The 20,687-nt window shown below is 52.8% G+C and overlaps 1 protein-coding gene across 2 annotated transcripts in view; it reads right to left on the bottom strand.

Moving 5' to 3' along the window:
• The window catches only part of ELFN2 (extracellular leucine rich repeat and fibronectin type III domain containing 2), a 53,116-nt gene extending 32,828 nt beyond the window's left edge, over window positions 1-20,288 (bottom strand). Inside the window, exons 1-2 of one of the 2 annotated variants that reach the window (XM_054843163.1) lie at window positions 19,822-20,288; window positions 2,974-3,154 (exon numbers count right to left, since the gene is read on the bottom strand). The gene's annotated coding sequence lies outside the window, so the exon portion shown is untranslated. Of the gene's footprint in view, window positions 1-2,973; window positions 3,155-19,581; window positions 19,670-19,821 lie in introns of those variants that run through there. The other variant, XM_054843173.1, reaches the window with a different exon arrangement.
• Between the last annotated feature and the right edge of the window lie 399 nt (window positions 20,289-20,687).

Below are 20,687 nucleotides of genomic sequence, written 5' to 3'. Positions count from 1 at the left end.
TGACCTTTCTCCTCCCACCCCCCAAACAAAACTACCTCCCTCAGCAACACAAGCAGCTGAGTGACAGATCAGGAAAAAGTCCCTGCAGCATAACAGTAAGGGTTTGCGCTCATACTCTGTCCCACGTGAGCCTCCGATGGGGCTGTCTCAGCTCCCGCTCACAGTGCAACCCCGTTTCATGCCAACATGATCCTATGAGGAATGATAACATCTCTTCCAGGCCCCGTGCACTGACGGTGGGTCTGTGGGGTGGTCATGGCTGGAGAGCAACATCCTTCTGCTGGACAATGCTTCCCTCCCCTTCCTCTTCGATGTGATGCCTGCCCTCCTACCAGCTAGCATCATCCTTTTGCCCCGCACACACACTCTCCAGGGCAGTGGGCAGCATGTGAGACACTGCTCCAAAGCCCTTGGGGAAAGCCAGGCAGAGATGTGGCCACCAGCCAGAGGACATACTTGTTTCTCTAGGATCTCGCTGGACCTGGGGTGGTGCTAGGAGAGATGGAGCTAGAGCGAGCTGGGTTTCTGCCTTGCCGTGCATCACTTCCCAAGGCACGTGGGAGACAAGGGCTGTTGTAACTCCTGAAAGGACAGGGCAGCTGCCTGGTGTGGACATGGCTTGCTCCCTGCTAAGACTGTAATTCAACCCTCTTTCAAACCAGCTTGCCCGACAGGAGGGACTGAACCAGGCTGGCTGGGGCGTGCAATTGCATCTGTCAAATTAGCCAGAGCACACACGATCCGGAGTGCGAGCCAGATGTGGAAGGACAAACAACACTCGAGCCAGCATCAAGCTAGAGTGGTGCAGACAGATAATACCCGACGCAACGTAAACCTTGCCAGTACAGAGTTAAGCCAACATTGTTTTCTAAACACATCTGAAGCAGCAGAGTGAGTTCATACTGGATCAGCATTTTCTACCATGTAGCCGCAGCAGTTTTGACCCAGTACCAAGCTCCCTAGAGCTGGATTTATTGTCTTGTCCACCCTAAGGCAGTGCCAAAGCCATGTCCTGAGAGGGCTGAGGAATTTAACCAATGCCAAATGGCTTTGGAGGCTCCATCCAAGAAGAGCTTGCTTTCTGCAAACTCCCCAGTAACAAAACCGAGTGCAACTGCATGGTCACGCTCTCTGCCGGGCCCCAGCCAAGAGGAAGACTGACACATCAAGAACGCTACAGTCACTCCATCACCTGCAACACACACACATGCACACGCACATTGAAGAGTGTGAACTACAGGGGAAAAGATCACTTCACAGTATTGTCAGCTGGCAGCAGCACCCAGAAACGATCCTGCCAGAGAACATCAGCCCTTCCTGAGGCTGCCCAAAGCTGCTCCTGCCCAGCAGGGCATGCAATGAGGGGTCATAAGGGATGGGAAGTGCTGGAGAGGGAGTGAGGAAGGGACGCTGCTGAAACAGGGAAAACCAGGGCTCGGGGTACACCAAAACAGGAAGAAAAATAGCTGGTGCCACCAGGCCGAAGTTGAAGGCAACAGTTTGGGTGGAGGGGCGGCTGGAGAGGGGGACAGCGGGGAGGGCTGACAGCAGGGTCCTGCAGTGGCAGCAGGGAGATACACTGGAAGATGCACCCTCTGTGCCGGCATCACCAGGCGGGACCCGGGCAGGAGGGGAGCAACCCATCACCTCCTTCAGGGGACACCACACCGGCACCATTGCCGGGGCTGTGCTGCAGCACAGGCCCTCCCAGCCCCTTCCCCTTGGAGAAATGTGGCAGCCTCAAAATCTGACTCAGAAAAACGCAGCATCTGCCAGAGTCTGTGCAGAGTCTGAAACCATGGCCTGGCAGATGCAAACCCCCAAACCTCCTCTCCAAAATCCACTCCCCTGAGGATGCCCTCTTCCTGCTGCCTTGCCAGCAGCTCCTTGCTTTAGGGTCTTATTCTGGGAGAAGGCACCTCCAGGCACGTCCGTGCTCCTCGAGGGCCGGCAGCATGGCTGGGCCTGCCAAGGCGATGGGAGAAGCAGCTGCTCCCCGCTCCCCTCCCGTCCCCACACCACAGCAGCTCCAGCAGCACAGAGACATGGTATGGAAATAGTGCGGCTGATCTTCCTGCCTTTCCCGCAGAGGAGCTGGGCAAAGGGGCACCAAGGGCAGCCCCAGGCAGCGGGAGGCCCTTTCAGGTGCTCCCAAGAGCTTTGCGCCCCAAAATGGGTCAGGCTCGGCACAGGGCCCCTTCAGTGCCTGTGCAGGGCACACGGCGTTCCCAGCTTATGAAACACACTGTCTCTGGCAGGAAAACATCCCTTCCAGCCGGGCAGGAGCACCAGGGGACAACAGATCAGCAGTGACAAAGAGCATGCCCATCACCCCAAAAGCTGTGCCGGGCTGGGTATTCAGAGGAGGTACCTGGCTAGGAAATGGAGGCCAGCACCCTCCTCGGGGAATCAGGATACCCAAAATATCCATGAGATGAGGAGAGAGGAGGAACTCCCCCGTGCGTGCCCCACTCCCGGCAGCGTGATGCCCACTCCTGCTCTGCTGCAAGCTGCATCCCCGAGGGGACCCAGGCCGCAGAGCCCAGCCGTGCTGCTGGCCAAACCAGCCTGCTGCTCTGCTGCAGCAGCGTCAGCCCGGCTGCCCCTTCTCCGGAGAAACAGAGGAAGGGGAGGAAAATGCTGTAGGGAGAAGAGCAGACAGGTGTGTGCCAAGGGAGGGGTGAGGAAGGAGAGGAACACACTCGGGACTGCGTGCGGGGGACCCGCAGCGCTTCCCCCTGCTGCTCTGCAAACAATCCCTGCCCGCACACGCGTGCAGAGCTGCAAGGAAAGGGGGTCGGAGGGGAGGGAGCAGCTCTCCATGATGGGGGGGCCTAATGAAAGCCTAGATATTGTTCACGGCGTAGCAGAAACCCCTGCCTTTCCCTTCCCTTGCACCTCTGGGGAACAAGCAACTGGAGGGAGGAAGGGATGGAGAGAGGTGCACGGAGCTCGGTGCCGAGGCTGGCTTACCTCGCGGTGCCTGTGCTGGGGGTGCCCGGGCGCACGGGAGGTAAATCCAGGGCTCTGCTCTCCTCGGCGAGTGCTGGGAAAGGCCTCTCTTCAGTCACATCAAGGAGTGGCCTGTGAGTAGGTGCTCCAGCTCACCGCTCGATCGAAGCTGCCATGGATTCATTGCGAACGACTTCGCCTTCTGTGAGGAGAGAAGGAAAGGGGAGGGAGAAAAAAAAAAAAAGGAAAAAAAACCACCAGCTTAAGACTTGGAGGGTAGATTCACTTCTTTCTTAGGTTTCCAATGGCAACTGAATATACCACAGATGAAGATCCAGGGTGTGTGTGTGTGTGTGTGAATGTGTGTGTGTGTGGGAGGGACGGAGAGATGCACAGCTGCTGAGTCCACAGGCAGTGTGGGGTGTGAGCTAGTCAGGGCGTATCGGTGATTATGGGAACAGACAACTGGATATGGGCAGCAGAGCAGACAGACAGACGGATGGAAAGAGATTTAAAGGATGGAAAGAGGATGGCCCGTATCCTAAGAGCCTAGCTGTCCCACTGCACGCAAAAAGGAGACAGCACCTGGCCCAGTGCAGGGCAAGGTGCTGACGGAGCCGCTCCGGGAGAAGGTGGAGTGTGCCTACACACGCGGTCGCACGCACACAGACACGCTGCCTCCCAGCCCTGCTCACATCAGCCGGGCACACACCCCTGCAAGCACGCAGTTCACACTCAGACTGCTACACACATGCTGTATACACACACACACACTGTACACACACACACACGCACTCACCCACCGGCCTTTTCATACCCCCACGCACCATCTTGCATACATCCCCTAAAAATTCAGAGTCCCTCCAAAGGGTGAGGTGCTTCTCCACATACATCCTGCACCTGCAAGGTTGCACAGCTGTATTAACATGCATACGTGATATTTCAGACAACCATCACACAACCATATCAACTCCACCCAGGCTGTTCCACCACTCATATCAGTACACAGCAAAAACATTTATGTACAGCACAGCAAATACTGACCACTGCACAAATGCATGCCGAATGTCTGAACATATCTACCAAACACAAACTTCTGACCACTTACGTGTAACTGTCACTGCACAAATGCGCATCATTTAATAAACCCACCTCCATATCAAAGACCAGAAAAAGTGCCACATACACACACACACACAAACATCTATATCAGTGCAAACAGCACAGCAGTATATCACAATGCACACATCCATAAGAAAAAAAAAGCACATAAAACATCCTCATGCACTTAGGAACATAAGTCAAGCAAGCACAACCGGCTGTATATCACACACACATATACAATGCTTACGAGTTGCCTGCAGCATACAAACTGATCACACCAGATACTGTTACCTACCTAACTCAGCCCACACAGCGGCATACCATCCTTCTGGATCCTAAACGCTAGCCCCAGCATCATCAAACACCAGCCATATTCTGTCACATGGAAAACACAAATACTCATCAACATCCAACACAGGCAGACAAACACAAACTATACATGAAATACAGACAGCCAGCATTGCTCACCCAAAAAAATGACATTCTTGAAAGTTATGAAGCTGGAACTCACTTTGGAGACAGCTGTATTATTCTGTGTACCTGCACGGGTGCACATACAGACACACATACCACTGCCACACCAAGTCTTCTTAAACTGCCTCTGTCTGTGAGATCTTCCCTTTGTTTTGCACTTTCTCTAGTTCTGCCCATTCTACCATCTCCTAGCAAAGCCCACGTATCTGTCCACTGACACGTGTTGCAGCTCCTGGAGGCAAAATCTCTGGAGCAGAAAGCCTATAAAAGCATACACACTCATCCCTTCTTTCCCCCTTTCTCCTGGTGTTAGATGTGCATAATTTGCATGCAAAGAAGGGTGTAAGGTCCCACCAGCCCCGAGTGCTCTGAAATTGGCTGATAGTGGCATCAGAGGACATGACTGCAAAACCTAAGCCTGGTGAAGAAGTACATAAACCTTTATGGGAAGCAGGGATTTGAGCAGGAAGATGCCAGCTTCCCCCAGGCGAGACAAGGAGGTGCATGAGGTGGGTAAGAAGGGGCAAGGAAAGGAGGGGACCAGGGACGGCACGGCAAGCACTCTGCCAGGCTTGTTTAACAAGCTCGGTAATGTCACAGCACGATCCTGCGAGTGGATGGTGGGGAGCAATAAGGGTTCAGCATCAGGACAAGCGCCTGTACCTGTGTGCCCCCGGGAAACGGGAGAGGTACAGGAAAGCATGGAGGTTTGGTGGGGCAAAAGCAGCTGGATGCAGGTGCAACTGCAGGCACGTGGTGCAGGGCTCTGTGGCTGCATTGGGAGCACTGGAGCAGTGGGTACAGTGGCACAGTGACAAAAAGAAGGGGCTGGCATAGGGGTGGCATGGACACAGGTAACACAGGGGTTGCAGTGGGGTCTGGCTCCAGCCAGACTTACAGGCTTTCCCAGCCTTTCTCTGGACAAATCCTAAGCAAGCAGATTATCCCCATCAGGATGAAAGGAAGGAGTCCCACAAGCCCTTGTCCTGTGCTGTTGGACGGCCATGGGCTCCAAGCATGTACAGACACACCTCGGTGTAAGTCAGTGAAGCGTACATTGCAATAGCCTCTTCCAGGATCTCCCTGCCCTCCCACGCATCGCATGCCTGAGCACCCTGCTTCCACAGCTCTTCACCAAACACCCCCCAGCCCCCTTGTGCATGCAAGTACACCTTCCCCACCGTTACTCAGGAATGCAAACTCTCTGCTCCCCAAAGCCACCTACCTCACACCTTCCCCCAGAGCGCTCCCACCTTCCCACACCCGCACCACATGCGTGTTCATGCGGCAGCACGAGAGGAGCCGGAAGAAACATGTGGGGAAGCCCCCACCACCACCTCAACTCCTCCAAACCATCCCCTCTTCCCCTCTACCTCCACCACCCTTACGACTCACTTTTCAGAAGTGCTTTGAAGGAGTAAAAATCTCCTCTGTCTCAGCTGAACTTGGCCTGTGCACCCCGGCAATTTCATCTTGCTGGGAGTGTCTGTTCCTCAGCACTATGCTCAATTGTACCTGCGTGCCTTTTCCCACAAACACTCGTTGTGCATTACAGGAGATGAATAACGCAGGCTGAAAGGGGACAAGTGAGGGAGCCTTTTGGACCTCAGCAAGGTACGTGTACAGAGCGGAGTGGAGATGGAGTTGCCTTGTTTGGTCAAAGCTAACAGATGCTGCTGAACCTGGAAAAGCCACCATGGCCTGAAGTGCTACTTGGGTTAAAGTACGGTCATGAGGGCAATTGGAAGAGGCTTTTGGACTCAGGATTTCTAATAGGTGCTGAGAGGTAACACAGAGGTGTCCTGTGTGGGTAGGCAAGGAGGATCTTCATCTCTGAGATACTTAGCCCTGAGCTAAGCAGCTGAAGAGAGCCACTAATGGAAAAGGGAACCATCATCCTAAACTGACCTCCAAACCATCTGCTTCTGTGCTTTGGGGACATGGAAGAAGCACCATGACTGGCTAAATGAAGGACAAGGGAGAGTGAAAGCAAGGCAAACAGGAGCCAAGGGGGGATGCGTATGTGTGTTTGCACGTGTACGTCTGTGCAGTGTTCATCTTGTTCATCTCAAAGGGATGTGTTTGGCCTCACCTTCACATGCCTGTTTTGTGCTGGCAAGCGAGGAGACCTGGAAGACACAGAAACACGTGTGTCTGTCAGCGCTGCCATGAGTCCATCTGCATGGGATAATGCTGAAGGGGGGCCATGTGGACAACGTGGTGTCAGGTGTGCACATGGGTGTGCAGGAATGTGTGACCTCTGGTGAGCATCTGTGTGTTAGTGTTGTGCATGTGCCTGGGCAGTGGACTCCATGTATCAATATATGGAACATGTATGTGTACATGTGTGCATCCAAGTGCTATACTATAGGGTGAACTGTGCATATGTGTGCAAAACTGTTGTTTGCTGAAAACATCGGTGCATTTGTGAGGTGTCACAGGGAGCAGTGTGTCCTCTGTGGGTTGCCTTGTGTGTGTGGCAGCATTTACTCCTCCTCTGTGCGACACCAATGTGTTACTGCACATCTGCAGAGTGAGCATCCTTTTGCTTGTGAAAGCAATGCTGTGAGTACAGCAGAAAACTATGGTGAGTGTGCACGTGCTGCATGCACCCCTGGTGTGTACAGGTTTGCAGGGACAGGATCCCTCTCTGGGTGGAACAGTCCATCTGGCTCCCACACTGCCTCTCCTCCTGGTCTCTGCTTTTCCTTTCTCGCCTTCCCTCAGTTCCCCTCGCTCACTGGCAGCAGCGTTCTCTGCCCTGGGAACCAACTCCCACACACCAACACATAGCAAGGGAACTCCTTTCCTTGCATTTCCCTGGTATCTTCCTGTACCAAGAGCCAGAAAGTGAAGAAAAACCTCGCTGGGCAACCTGAGCTGGTCCTATTCCCTTTCCATGTCCTTGTCACCCATTTCCAACCCCCAGGAACTGCATCACAAACTCACAAACTTTCACCCAAACCCACAAACTTCCACCCTCAAACCCTGAGCACCACAAACCAGACTCATGGCTCACACCCAAGATGTGGGGCCATCTAAAACTGACACAGCTCAGGTAAGGCTGACAGAGTTAGGAGACAGCGGTCCCTATAGCTGGGAATATAGAGAGGCTCCTGCAGCTACAGTGATACCTGTTTGACTGTCAATTCCCCAGCCAGAATCAGCCACAGCTGGATTTGCGGTAAGAAACCTTTTGCACAAATTGCAGTCAGCACAGCTCAAATTCACGCCTCTGGAGCCAAAGCAACATGTCTTAGCTGCTCTGTCATTGCTCCCACATCAGAAGGCTAAACCTTTGGCCAGATCCCACATGTACCGAGTAACCTCCAGGCTAAGATCCAAAGCGTGGAGCCTGCCCACATGGAGCACCTCCTGGGGCAGTGGGACTTGAGCAAGAAGAAAACCCCAAAGCCATTTCTTTATTCCTTTAACCAATTCTGCAGATCACTACCTTCCTCCCAAACACCTCTACATGTTTGTTCTGGGGCTGATCTAAATTACTCAGCTCCCCATATTGAAATGCAAACAACTGGCCCCCATTTCAGGCTTTGCTTTTGCGCTATATCCCAGTCCGCACCTATTCCCTCCGGAGGGCAAAACTAGCACACCGCAGCCAGATATGAAAATATGCACACCTTCCTTGGGAGGCTTCATGGGCTCCCAGCAAGACCCAGTTTCATCCAGGTACAGGATCTCACTGTTTTGCCTTGAAAATGAAGCCTAATGCTTAAGCTGCATCTCTTTTGCCTTGACTGCAGTCCCAAATCTGTGACATCCCCAAACATCACCCAACCCTATAAACTCAAAGCCTATAGCCTCTAAGCTCAATTTTGTCCCCTTCAGTTTGACCCCAGGTTTCTTTTGAACGGAGATCCAGCCTTTCACCTTGCTGCTCACCAGCAAGGCAATGTACTATTTGCACATAAGAGTGCTCAGTGCCAGATCCCTTCCACAATGTTTTACCCCACACTGTACAAGACAGGCTGTGAAAGTCCAGCTCTCTGATCCGCCGGGCAGTGGCAGCCATGACCCACGGTGCAGGTCTCCAGGAGCCAGGCCAGGATATTCCCAGGTTTTTTTTTTCCCCAGAGAGGAGCCCAGCTCACAGCTAACATAGTTTAGGTGACCTTTTCACTGCTGGCAATCACAACCGGGAAAAATAGCACTTTGTGTTAATATTTAAACGCCCACTACAAAAAGCACAGGGACAGCCTCGGCACCTATTTGGGACTCTCCCTGTGCAGCACCACCAGCATCAGTACTCGCTCACCCCGACTCTTCCTTCACCTTGGGCTCTCCCCCCCCAGCCCTGCACCCTTCTCTCCCCTGCTCGGCTTCATGAGCAGCTTCTGCCGATGCCTTTCCCGTGTCCTGCCCTGCAGCCTCACCAGCTTTCCTGGCTCTGCTGGGCGTGCGGAGAGCGAGCCCCTGATTACCATTCAGGCTGGATTCTCATTAGGCAGAAATGCCCCTCCAGGAGATCCATTAACAGTCCATAAGGTTAACTTAATCCAGCCAGTCTTGTGTGGTCTCTGCCCAAATTCCCTATTACAATAACAATCTTGAGCCTTAATTAGCATGTGAGGCAGAGGTGGCATTATTAATGGAGATAATACGGAGCATTAAGAATAAACAGGCCAGGCTGCCTCTCCCCCACCACGCATGCAAATCCTCTTCTGTGCGGAAACGGTGTGAGCTTCCCCCATGGGCAGCACACGCTGAGGAGCTGGGGTGCCCCAGATCGAAAACAAGCCCAGGGACGTGCGGCCAGGCTGGTGCAGAAGAACAGTAGGGAGAAAACAGGATCCCAGAGAGACCCTTGATCTGCTCAGGAGAAGAAGGGCTGCTAATGAGAGGACGACCGTGTGGCAAGTCCTGTGAGAGAAATCCTTGCACTGGGGAGGAGCAGCCACGTCCCTGGCTAATCCAGCCACCCCATCTTTCTGAGAGGCTTGGGAAAGCAAGGCCAAGGTTGTGTGATTCTCCCTTCCCTTAAACTCTCAATTCACGCTGCTATATGTGTGCACATAGGATAACATGATGGGCGTATGCCCTTGAACATGATGTGCAAGGAGGGGTGTCTGCCTGATGGGGAACGGGCTGTAGTAGCTGGTTGCAGCCGGGGAAGATGCTCCTCACGAGCCTCCTTTCTGATGACAGAGCCCCAGTGCAATGAGAACACGTTATGGGATGTGGCGGGGGATCAGGTGAAGGAGGGAAGCAGTCACCGGTGGGATCAGACAACAGAGGGACTGGGGCTCCTGCTCGGCACAGCAGGGAAGGGACGGGCCCCTCTTGGGACAGGCTGGTGGCTGGGTGCACAGTGGCCGGTCAAATCAGCTTGGTCACCACAAGTAAATGATCAGCCTGGTGCAGACCCTCTCCCACCCCAGGCAGAGCCATCTGCTTCCCAGGGAGGAGACACCATCTCCCCCGGGGTGAGAGGAGGGGAGAACTGGTGCTGCCAGCAGCAGCAAGGTGCTGGGGGAACAAAAGTCACAAACCAGTTGGGGCTGCACAGTGCCAGCCAGGCTGTGCAGGGAGAGCTTTGCATATGGCCTGCTGCCCTCCTGTCATCCCGCAAGCCTGACACTTTCTTCTAAAACATGCACTTGCAAAAGCATAAGACAAAACAGGGGAGGAGTGAAGCAGAAGCAGCCAAGGCAGGGTAGCAGAGCCCAATGACAGCGCCTCTGGACTGCTAATTCACACCTCCAGCAGCACCCAGCAGGCTGCAGGGGGAGCGGGAAGCTCGTCACAGGGACCTGCACCTGCAGGGAATGGCATCCTGGCTTGTTCCTGAGGCCTGAGCCGTGCTATTCCAGCTGCACATAGCTCCATTGTGATCAGCGTGTCCCTCTGGGCTTTGCAGAGAGGCTTTGTGCTGGGGGCACTGATCCCTGAAGCACAGAGCAGTATCTCCTATGCCTTGGCCCTAGAGCACCGGCTGGCGCTAACCCTTGCTTGGCAAAGAGCGGTGCTGCAGGCTGAGGCTGCTCTCTCCCAGGGCAGCGTCAGGATGGTGCTCAGCATCAGCCCAGCTGCCCTCACATGCCCAGAGGTGCAGCGGGAAGCAGGCAACGATGGGGGCCCTGAGCAGAGCCCAGCTCTCCCACTCTCCAGCACAGCAAGCTCCCATTCCCCCAGGCCCACCAGCCAGCCCCTGCCAAATCCATTTGTCCAATCTTGCGCTTTCTACTAATCCTGTTGAGCCATCCTTTAAGTTGCTCTGAGGCAGAGATAGAAAATACAACCGATGCCTTAAGAAGCTTCCCCTGACCTTGCTAAATTCAAGATAAAGGGCTTTGATTTAAAAAATTGCAGTGGGGGTCTGTCACTGATCCATCGCATGGATTAAAGGAAAACAAACAGAGACACAGGATGCAGCCGGTGTTAGGTGAGCAGACAGGGAAGGGAAGAAAGGTTACAACCAGCATGGGGGAGGAGACAGAAAAAAGAAAAGGACAGAAAGTGAGAGGAGAAGCAGAAAAAATACCTTCTTCCATGCCATCTCCACACTTGACTACAGGTAGAAAAGCTCTATACACGCATGGGGTGATACAACATGTCCCACCACCTTCCTTGGTCTGTAAGGAAGAGCGAGGCAGCTGCTCTGTCCCATGGTGTGACCAGGCTGGGAACAGGCTGCTGGGACTGGAGAAGAGCTCGTCGTCCCACGAGAGGTACCCAGTGAGGAGCAGAGACTGAAATCTCAAGGCATAAATGGCTGCTACAGAGATCTTGCCACCACTGTCTTTCCTTCTGATGCTGTTCAGGCCTTTCTGCCTTTACCCCTTGCCCCCTCCTTCACACCAAACCTCCCCCCTCATCTCCTCCCCTTGCTAACAGTACTGTACCTCACTCTCCCAGCTGCCTGTCCTGCTCCTCCCTGCCTGCCTGCCCCAGGTCACATCTCACAACATCTAAGCAGACTTTTTACCACTCACCTCAGTCCCATACAGCCCTTAATTCAAAGGCTGCTCAGAACAGTTTTCCTCTGTAGGAAATGTCATCAGGGCTATTGAGGGCACCTTCTTCTTTCCCTGTAACCTCCAATACCCCAAGGCTGTTGCACCCCACCATGGTTTTTTTCTTCCTGGCATGAGCCTATTTCCTCCCTCTGAATCTATTCTGTTTGAAGACCACTCACAAGATGGCTGATGTTTCATTTTCATTCATCTTTTCTCCATCACCTGGCTGAGGATCTCAGCTAGCCAGGAAATAGGAGAAAATCTTAATTTCAGCAAGGGTTTTGTTGCTGAATCTCTCAATCTGCCATAGAAGAGCCTAGTCCTGGCCTGGGAGCTGACTCTTGGGTATCTCTTTCAAGGGGGTCAAGATGTCCCTGTGCTGTGCTTAGGCCTGAGAGCCTCCACATAGGCAATCCATGTCCTCTTACCTTCTCCTCCCACTCTTCTCCACTGCCCATCATGCCAGCAGAATATCCGAGCCATATTTTCCCAAGACCCTCGTGTCTACGGACTGTTCCACCATCAATCTTCTTATCTGAACATCCTTCAGTCAGAGCCCCAGTCAGATCTCCATCACCTCTGGCCTTCTAATTCCCTCACTTGCTCTGTATTGACCAGTCCCAACTCTTGCCTGCGCTGACCACCACAACCCACACTCAGAGAAGCTATCCCCACACCCCGAGGTCCACTTCAAAATTCCCCTTCATATTTTTCAAGCCTCCTAGGATCCTGCCCAGTCCTGCCTTGATGGCCAAGGGCACCCTCAGCTCTTTTCAGAGTTTTTTCCCAGCTTCTTCACCTCCTCCTACACCATGCCACTGCAGCTGACACAAAAATCTTCACCTGTGTGGGTCCTGGCACAGTTCATCTTCGCAATGTCACTTCCGACCTAGCAATGCTCCATGTCCTTCTATCACTACAAAGCTGCATTGCTGTAGTCAAGGAGGAGGCAGCTGATAGATGTAGAAAGATTAAAGGTGAAGGACTACTGGAAAAGAGACAATAGAGACCGTAAAATGAGACAGGTTTATAAAACCATAGATGACACAGGAAGGGTAGAGGGGATAGGTGTTAATTGTCTTTTCCCACCCAAGAATCAAGGGTCAGGAAATTAAACCAGAAAGTAACAGGTGCAAGACAAGTGACAGGAGATCTTGTGTTGCACACTGCATGTTTAGGCTGCAGAACTTCCTACCATGGGATTTTGTGGATGCTAAAACTTTACCTTACTTCAGAAATTGGCTGGACAAATTCAGGGAAGAAACAAATCCATAGAGACCTATGAAGTGTACAACAGATCTTCTCACACAAGGTCCTTCAGCCACACATCACTGGAGGCTAAAAGAGTGTTCAGAGGAAGTGCTCCTACACAGCTGTCCTGCCTCTACGGTCTTCCCTCTTTCAGCCACTGTTGGAGATACTGGACTGGAAGGATCTCAGTGCTGGCTCAGTAGGGACCTTCCTATATTCCTACAGCTTTCCGTAGCCAGGCTGACCCAGAAGTCAAGGGCAAACAGTAGCTATGACTAACAATATCATTTTGGTGCCTTAGTTCATATTGGAGATGGGTGGACAAGGGAGTAAACAACAGAGCCCATTCCAAGAAGGATTTTTTTTTGCTTCTGCCCTAAAGCTGGAATGAGGTCTGAGGGCATTTAAACCAGTCATCCCAGTACAGATCCTTGCTGGGAGTAACATCTGTGCTTGAGTGCTAGCCCCCTCAATGCCTTGTTCTAGACTTTTTAAGACCAAATCCCCTTTCCCTGTTGATAAACACAGAGCCCTTTCAGCTGACCATCTGCAACAGGGCCAGCCCCCTTGAATTCCCTTCCATTTCCCTGACCTGTCTATCACACTATTCACAGCAGCCTCTCCACACTAATCCTTTTATTATGATCTGACTCAATTTTCCTGGCCTGTGACTGCAATGGGGGAAAAAAGGAGGGGTGTTAATCCTTCTGACCTTGTTGTCCCAATTCTGGACCATCTGTGACCAGGAATTCAGAGGAGAGAAGTCTGATCCTTCTGACCCCACTGTCCCTATGCCAAGCCATCTTTTTCTGGAAAGAGGGAACCACTTGCTTTGGTACGTTCAGCCTGTACGCTCCTTGAAAGTTGTTGTGCCAAAGCCTTTTTTCACCTACAGGCACTTCTGACAGGATTTCTTCCTAGACTACCTCTCCAGTCAGAGAGGATGGAAAGATGGAGGGAATAATGTCCTCCACCTCCATCAGACTCCATTTACCCATTCCTCCTGCAGCACCTCTCTGCTCCCTCAGCAACAACGTCTGCAGGTTCTGCCCAGCCATGAGACAGGGAATCAATAAAAGGTGAAAGACAATCAAACATCTCTCGAAATTTTCCTAGCAATGCTGCATATGAAGAAGAGGCTTTGCAGATCAGTCCACCTCCATCACTGGCCAAGTCTAGCTTGTTCTCTCCACCTCTTTTCACCACCATGTGTTTCTTGCTGCAAGCAGCTGCGTCTCCATAAACCTGCCAGACTATTTCATAGTCGGTCTGAGCACTCACACCAGGAAGCTTGCATGTATCCTCAGAGCCAGCCAAATATTCTCCTCTTTGCTCAGCCTCATCCCATACCTCTGACTTTGCCCATCTTTTGCCACCTTAAATAATCTCTTCCCTTCCTCAATGTTTACAGTCCTCAAATACTTGTAAACTGTTATCGTATCATCACTTAGCCAAGCTCTACATATTTAGTTCTTTTAATCTCTCCTCATAAATAAGTCCCTCCAGCCCTTTCATCATTTTTGTTGCTCTTTTCTGAATTCCCTCCAATTTATCACCCTCCTTCAGCTAGAGTAGCACCCAGGTTTGAATGCCAGCCTTTCCCAACTGATCTCACTAAAGCCTTGGAAATAACATGAATTGGGACTCCCTTGTGCTTCAAGGCTTAACGTTTCTGGTTCATCAGTACACAGATGTCAGGAAAACTAACTCACTTCACACATGTGGCACCAGGTAATACAACTCAAGACTATCTCTTAAAGCACAGGACCTCTCCCCAGGGAGAGAAAGAAGTAGATTCATGAGGGGTGGGGAGAAGAAGATACATGGACAGGTAGGATGGATGTCCTCCACCTGAAGATGGCACACAACCACACTTACATACTTACCTCGAGAAGAGACGTCAAGCCCAAGAGATGGAAAAGGTGCATATACACAGACATACAGATGTGCTCACTCCACAAATAAACTCACATACAACTACCTGCATCACACACAGGCACATACACAAATGCACACAGGAACACATATACATGGATAATAGAGACGAAGCTGAGGAGGGAATGACATACATGCACACATAGACTGTGCACCCACAGATGTAATCTGTCCATACAAGAGGACAGGACAGACAAAGCCTAGCAGAAAATGGTTCTCTCCCTTTTCACAAACAAACATGTTCTCATGCATAGACCAATGTTCCCAGAGGAAGGATAGCTCATGGAGTCCTCATAGTAACCTAAAAATACACAGGCAGCTTTGACCCATCTGGTCTACAGCTTGAGCACATGAGCCATGGAAAGAATGAATACAAACATATGACACCTTGCCTTAAGGCAACTGGTAGCCTGTACACCATCCTGAGACACAGTCTGCACATCTACAGCGCCTTCCATGGTGATTAGCTTATCACCCAAGTCATTCAGAAGTGAGGTCAGACTGACATCCACAAGAGTCAAAAACACCCACAGTTTCTTGCAAACAGTCTTTCCTCTACGGCTTACCAAAACCAGACAGGTGTTAACCTTGTGTGTGGGTGTCTCTGTGTAGGGAAGAACATGGGTTCTTGGCCCCCGAACACATCTCACCTCTGTGAAACTCATGTTGCACCATCAGTTCCCCAAAGCATTATCTGGAACAAAATTCTATGCTAAAGGGCTGAAAAGCCGAAGATGCACTCCCCTGCATGACTGCAGATGGGAAGGAACAGCCCCAGCACATCAGTTGGGTCAGCACAGGAGGATGGATGGGCCTCACCTTCAACAGCAGGACAGATTCTCCTACAGGGATTTGATCCTGTGCCTATCTCCATGGCATCTGGTGCTATGCTATAGGGCACCACGTAGCCACTGTGTTTACCCAAACCAGGGCTGCCTGGGAACCTTAAAGACTCCCTGCAAAAGGCAACATCTAAGGACCAAACCCATCAAGTCATTCACCCCAACTGGGCTCCTAATAGCTTGTTTCTCACCCCTTATAATGCCATGGAAAGAGTGACAACTGCCCTTCCCTCCTTCTGTACCTCAGCTGGTTGGCTGGAACTGGGTTTCCTCTTGGCTTATGAGTGTTGAGCAAATGAGGTCATTTCTCCTCAGTGACAGAAAATTATTTGGTCAGTCCTGTCCGTGCAGAAAGCGGTTCATCTCAGGCAATGGCTAGGTACCGCTGAGCTCACAGGAGACCCAAAGAACTGCTATAATCCCTTGAAGACGAGGTCAGGGAATGGCAAAGCAAGGCACAAAACTAACTCCGGCTGGGGAACACAGGAAAGCCAAGACACAAATGCAGCTCTGCTAAAGTGAAGCTGTAACTGCTGCCAGACCATCTCGCCACTGAAGCAAACACAACAGCAGTTCCACAGTCATTGTCACCTCCAAAGTGCCAAGCTTGACTCATCTGCGGCTTTAAATACAGCCTTCATCTGGTTCACAGATGCAGGAAACCCATCCTGACCCAGCAGAGAGAAAGGGCTGGAGATGGGTCACAGCCCTTTGGTCTGCTCCGTGAGCTTTGTACTCTCCTCTTCCAGCCCAAAAAGAGGACTTCACCCGACCCTGGTGCAGGAGGTGGCTCCCATGCATTCAGCCTGCCTCCCTTCAGTGGCTCAACTCCACGTCCTCCTTCACCCCTGTTCCCACACGGAAAGGCGTCGGGGGACACTGAGCTCTGCCCCTGCAGAACCCCGAAGAGAGCTCAAGCACCCACTGTAACTCAGCATCGGGACCAGCCCGGACATTCCCCACCAGCAGAACCCACAGTGCTACCAGGGAAGCGCCAGCTTTCCCCATACCTGCCAGCAGCCTGGGGTCCATCACTGTGCAGGACAGCTCTGCTCCTCCGTGGAGGAGAAAAGCCAAAGCTCATCTGTTCCCAGAAAAGGGAATATTTTCCTGGAGCACATTTGCTCTGCACCTAAGCTGCTCCTGTCCTACTCTGGTGCCTGGGCATGAATGAGGGCTGCAAGTGTGTTTGGGGGACATCACATCCTTTTCCCAGAGCAGGATGTCTCTCATCAGTTCACAGGAGTGTGAGGACAGAGGTGTTCCCTGCATGTCCTCTGCCCTCCCTCACACTAATAAAAGAAAGAACTTAGCCCAGGTCCACACTTACAGGGACTGAGGGAAAAACCACAATATTTGGGATGAGAGAGAGAGCAGCCGGGTCTCTCTCTCTCAGCAAATGTGCTGATATTTTCTGACACAGCTGCTGACAGCACTGGCAGGTTTCAACAGGCCCTGATGTGACCACTAGCTTTTTTCCCAGGTGAGCAGTGCTCTCCACCACTCTTCAACAGGGTCAGATGAGGCAGCTGCACTCTGCCTGGAGCTGCACCCGGCTTCTGACATGACCCCGGTAGGAACAAACATCACGGACATCACCACAGCTATGCTTCCCTCCCTCCTGTCTTCCCCTTCTGCCTGTGATTTTCACCTTTCCGATTTCAACCGCAAGCTGCCCCCCAGCAAAAACTACACCTCTGTATGCCCCCCTTTCCCAAACGCCCTCTCTACCCTCCAAGCAGCTTCTGCTCCACAGCTTAGCTTCGCACCGGCGCAGTGGCTCAGGCAGCATATTCCCAAATACCCACTTTGCCTGGAGCTGGGTAAAGAGAGGCAAAGGCCACGCATCCACGGTTCTTCCCTCGGTGTCGTAGGTTTTGACGGGGGAAGAGCCATGAAGGTAGCTTGCTTCATACCGACAAATCTGCATGCTCGTGGGCTGGATGCCCTGAAAGCCAAACACCTCCCGGAGGAAAATAGTGGGGTGAGGAGGGTGGCAGGTGGGGAAGGGGCTGGGGGGGGAAAGGGGGGAAGGTTTCTGGGCTGGGGAAATCAGTGGGATTAAAGTGGCTGTTTCTCACCCCTGGCACCGCATCCGCACCCCTCCACTCCCTGCAGCTTCCTCACTGCCGCTGGTACAGTCTGCACAGAGGCGGGAGGCAAGAGGGGGGCTGTATTTAAATATATTAATAATGCATACTCCATGCAAATGAAGCTTTCTTTGAATATTACATTAGTGATGCTGCCAGGCTGCGTTTCCCAGGACCCAGGAGTGACGGTGTGGGGGGGGTACCAGGCAGAGCGGGGGAAGGGGGATGCAGGTCACCAGAAATCCCCTTGTACCCCTGCACAGCCCCCTTCCTCCTCCTTCACCCCAGCTCCCCCACACCACATACACTCCCGCTCCCTCCCACCTCCTGGTGCATGACAAATTCCTTGGCTCGCAGCATGCATTGCAGCCAGGCTCCCCAGTCCCCTAGGCCCCCTCCAGGGACATGGAGCCCTCCCTCCCTCTCCCTACATAATCTTTGCCACCCCCCCCCCCCCCCCCCCCCCGTCCAATCTCAGCAATCCTCTCTTTGCTCCATAGCTTAGTTTATAGCTCCCTACCTCCAGGGTGGGGAGAAGAGTTGTGCTCTCTAGCCTTTAGAGGAAAAGGAGGGGAGCAGCTCCTAAGTCTGCCCTGCACATGTGCACCCACTTTGTGTGCACACACTGGCCCCCAGCAGCAAACGCTTGCGTGAGCCCGGAGTGGTTGCAAATGGACCGCGGTCTGTGCACGGCTGCAAGATGCACGCGCCCGCAGCGCACGAGCAATGCTCTCCTCCCCATCGCTGACACCTCCTTCCCTGGGTGCTTGCAAGGGTGTTTGCAAGCATATTGTTTGTGCACAGCCACCCCCGCCTCCGCACACATACACACATGCACACATGTGTGCTCGCATGCACGCGTGCAGAGGTAGGGGGGAGCCACACCAGCACACACACAAGAGGGCATTATGCACAGCAGCTCCCAAATATGCTGCTTGCTGCAGCAGGAGCAGATTTATGCTGCCTTTCCCCAGCCAGATCCAAGCTCTGGAATGGGAACAGCAGCAGCTGTGCACTCCTGCCTGTCCTGGGATGAGAATAGGATGCGTCTGCTCGTCTTTCTCCCCCACGCCTCCTCCTTCCCCCTCCTCTTGCTCCCATTCATTCATTCAGCTTCTCCTTCCCCCATCCCATGCCCCAAAGCAGGTGGATCTTTATGCATAAAAATGTGGGCACGCTTTCTCTGGTGGAATAAATGGGCACGCAGACACCCTGCAAGCAATGTATATACACATACGTATGCATTTGAGTAGCTGTCCTGGGCCCCTACATAAATATCCAGCTCCCACCACTACACGCACACACTCACACACCCGACAGACACCACGCAATGACTTTTCTGCAGCCAGTCAGCCTCTCAGCAGAGCAGTGTAAAAGCAGAGCAGCAATTTACTCACTCCCCTGCATCCAAAACAGGCAAATGTTCACACACCACACACACACACACACACTCTCTCTCTCTCTCTCTGTCTGCAAAGGCTCCCCGACAAAGTTTGCAAAGAGGCAGGGAGCAGGGGGTTGTTGGATGGAGAAGGCTGTCTCCTTCTCCCTCCCATAACTACAGGCAATATACATACATGTCTGTGTATCTATATCTGTATATGCACATGCATGTATGTGTGGGGGTATATATATATAGCTATAGCTGTACGTATATATGTATACACACACAAAGACACACACATATATACATACATATACATGTATCCCCTCCTCTTGCAAGGTCTGAATAGAAGCAGACCAGTCAAACCCAGCTGCGTGCAGCAAGCCCTGGACCTATTCAGCATCCTGATCCTAAGCAAGTGCACGCACACACACACGCACACGCACACACACACACACTGAAAGACAGACCTGTCTCCAAGCCTCCCTCCCTCCCATCGACCCCATGTGGGCAGTATTCCCCCCCCTCCCCGCCCCCCCCAGCCCCGGCCGCTTCCCCATCTCCCTTGCACTCACCCCTTGCCTTCATCCTCAGATCAGAGACATCCACCCCCCAGGGAGCGCGTGCACGGGCTGGAGGATAAAGGCAATCCGTCCATCCTGCCCTTCTCCCCCCCTCGGTCCTCCCCCTCCAATCTCAGCCGCTTCTCCGAGAGGCGACACGGACGACAACAGGGAGCCGAGGACACGCGAGGCAGCTGCACAAGGGCTGCACACGAAAACGTGTCACACACACGCACAGACACGTACACATACCTGCTTCTGGAGGGGCGATTGCTCCCAGCTTCCATACGGGGCATGACAGAGACGAAGTGGAGGCACAAAAGACCCCTGCCTTCGAGCAACCTGCAGCCCTGTGGATGGGGGGGTGGGTATCCCCCACCTTGTGTCACCCCTTGGATCTGCGCTGTCCCCTGCCCCACAGCTGTCTCATTCCCGGCTGCACCTAGGCAGCACTCCCAGCCACGCACACACGCGAGCACGACAGGCGGGGATGGAGCAGCAGTCCAGGGAGGGCACGCACAGCCGGAGGATTTGCTGCCTTCGCCGCATCCGCATCACTGGGGGAAGAAGGCAGAAAGGGCTGTATTGGCATTTAAAACGCAAGTGATTAATTCGCCACAGACTCGGCTGATAGGGCTCTGGGACCAGAGCCGGCACTGCTTCTCCCAGCTGGGAAGGCTGTGACAGACGAAGGTCCCTCTCCCATGGAGCCAGCTCCGAGCTCTCCTCGCCTGCACAGCCACCGCTCCGGTGCAGGCGGAAAGGGGTGGGCCTCCACCGGAGACATGAGCACGCATGCAACAGCTGCTGGGGAACTGCACACACACACACACACACACACACACACAATTTCCTTACAACAGCTGCTGAAGAGCTACACACAACATACAACAGCTTCCCAGGAACACACACAAGCAACAGCTGCTGGGGAATCACACACAGAGGCTCCAGCTTCTCAGAATCAAGTCACCCACACGAAAATACAACAGCTTCTAGGAATGATACAGGTACAAGCAACAGCTCCTGAGGAGCTACCTATACACACGTATGCATGCAACAGCTATACACCAGCTGACACAGGTATGTACAACAGCCGTGGGAAGGTACACCTTGATACA

The sequence above is a fragment of the Grus americana genome, chromosome 1 (assembly GCF_028858705.1).
Source record: "Grus americana isolate bGruAme1 chromosome 1, bGruAme1.mat, whole genome shotgun sequence".
In the NCBI taxonomy this organism is placed as follows: Eukaryota; Metazoa; Chordata; class Aves; order Gruiformes; family Gruidae; genus Grus; species Grus americana.
The sequence above is the reverse complement of the archived record's forward strand: the minus strand, read 5'-3'. Positions and strand labels throughout refer to the sequence as shown.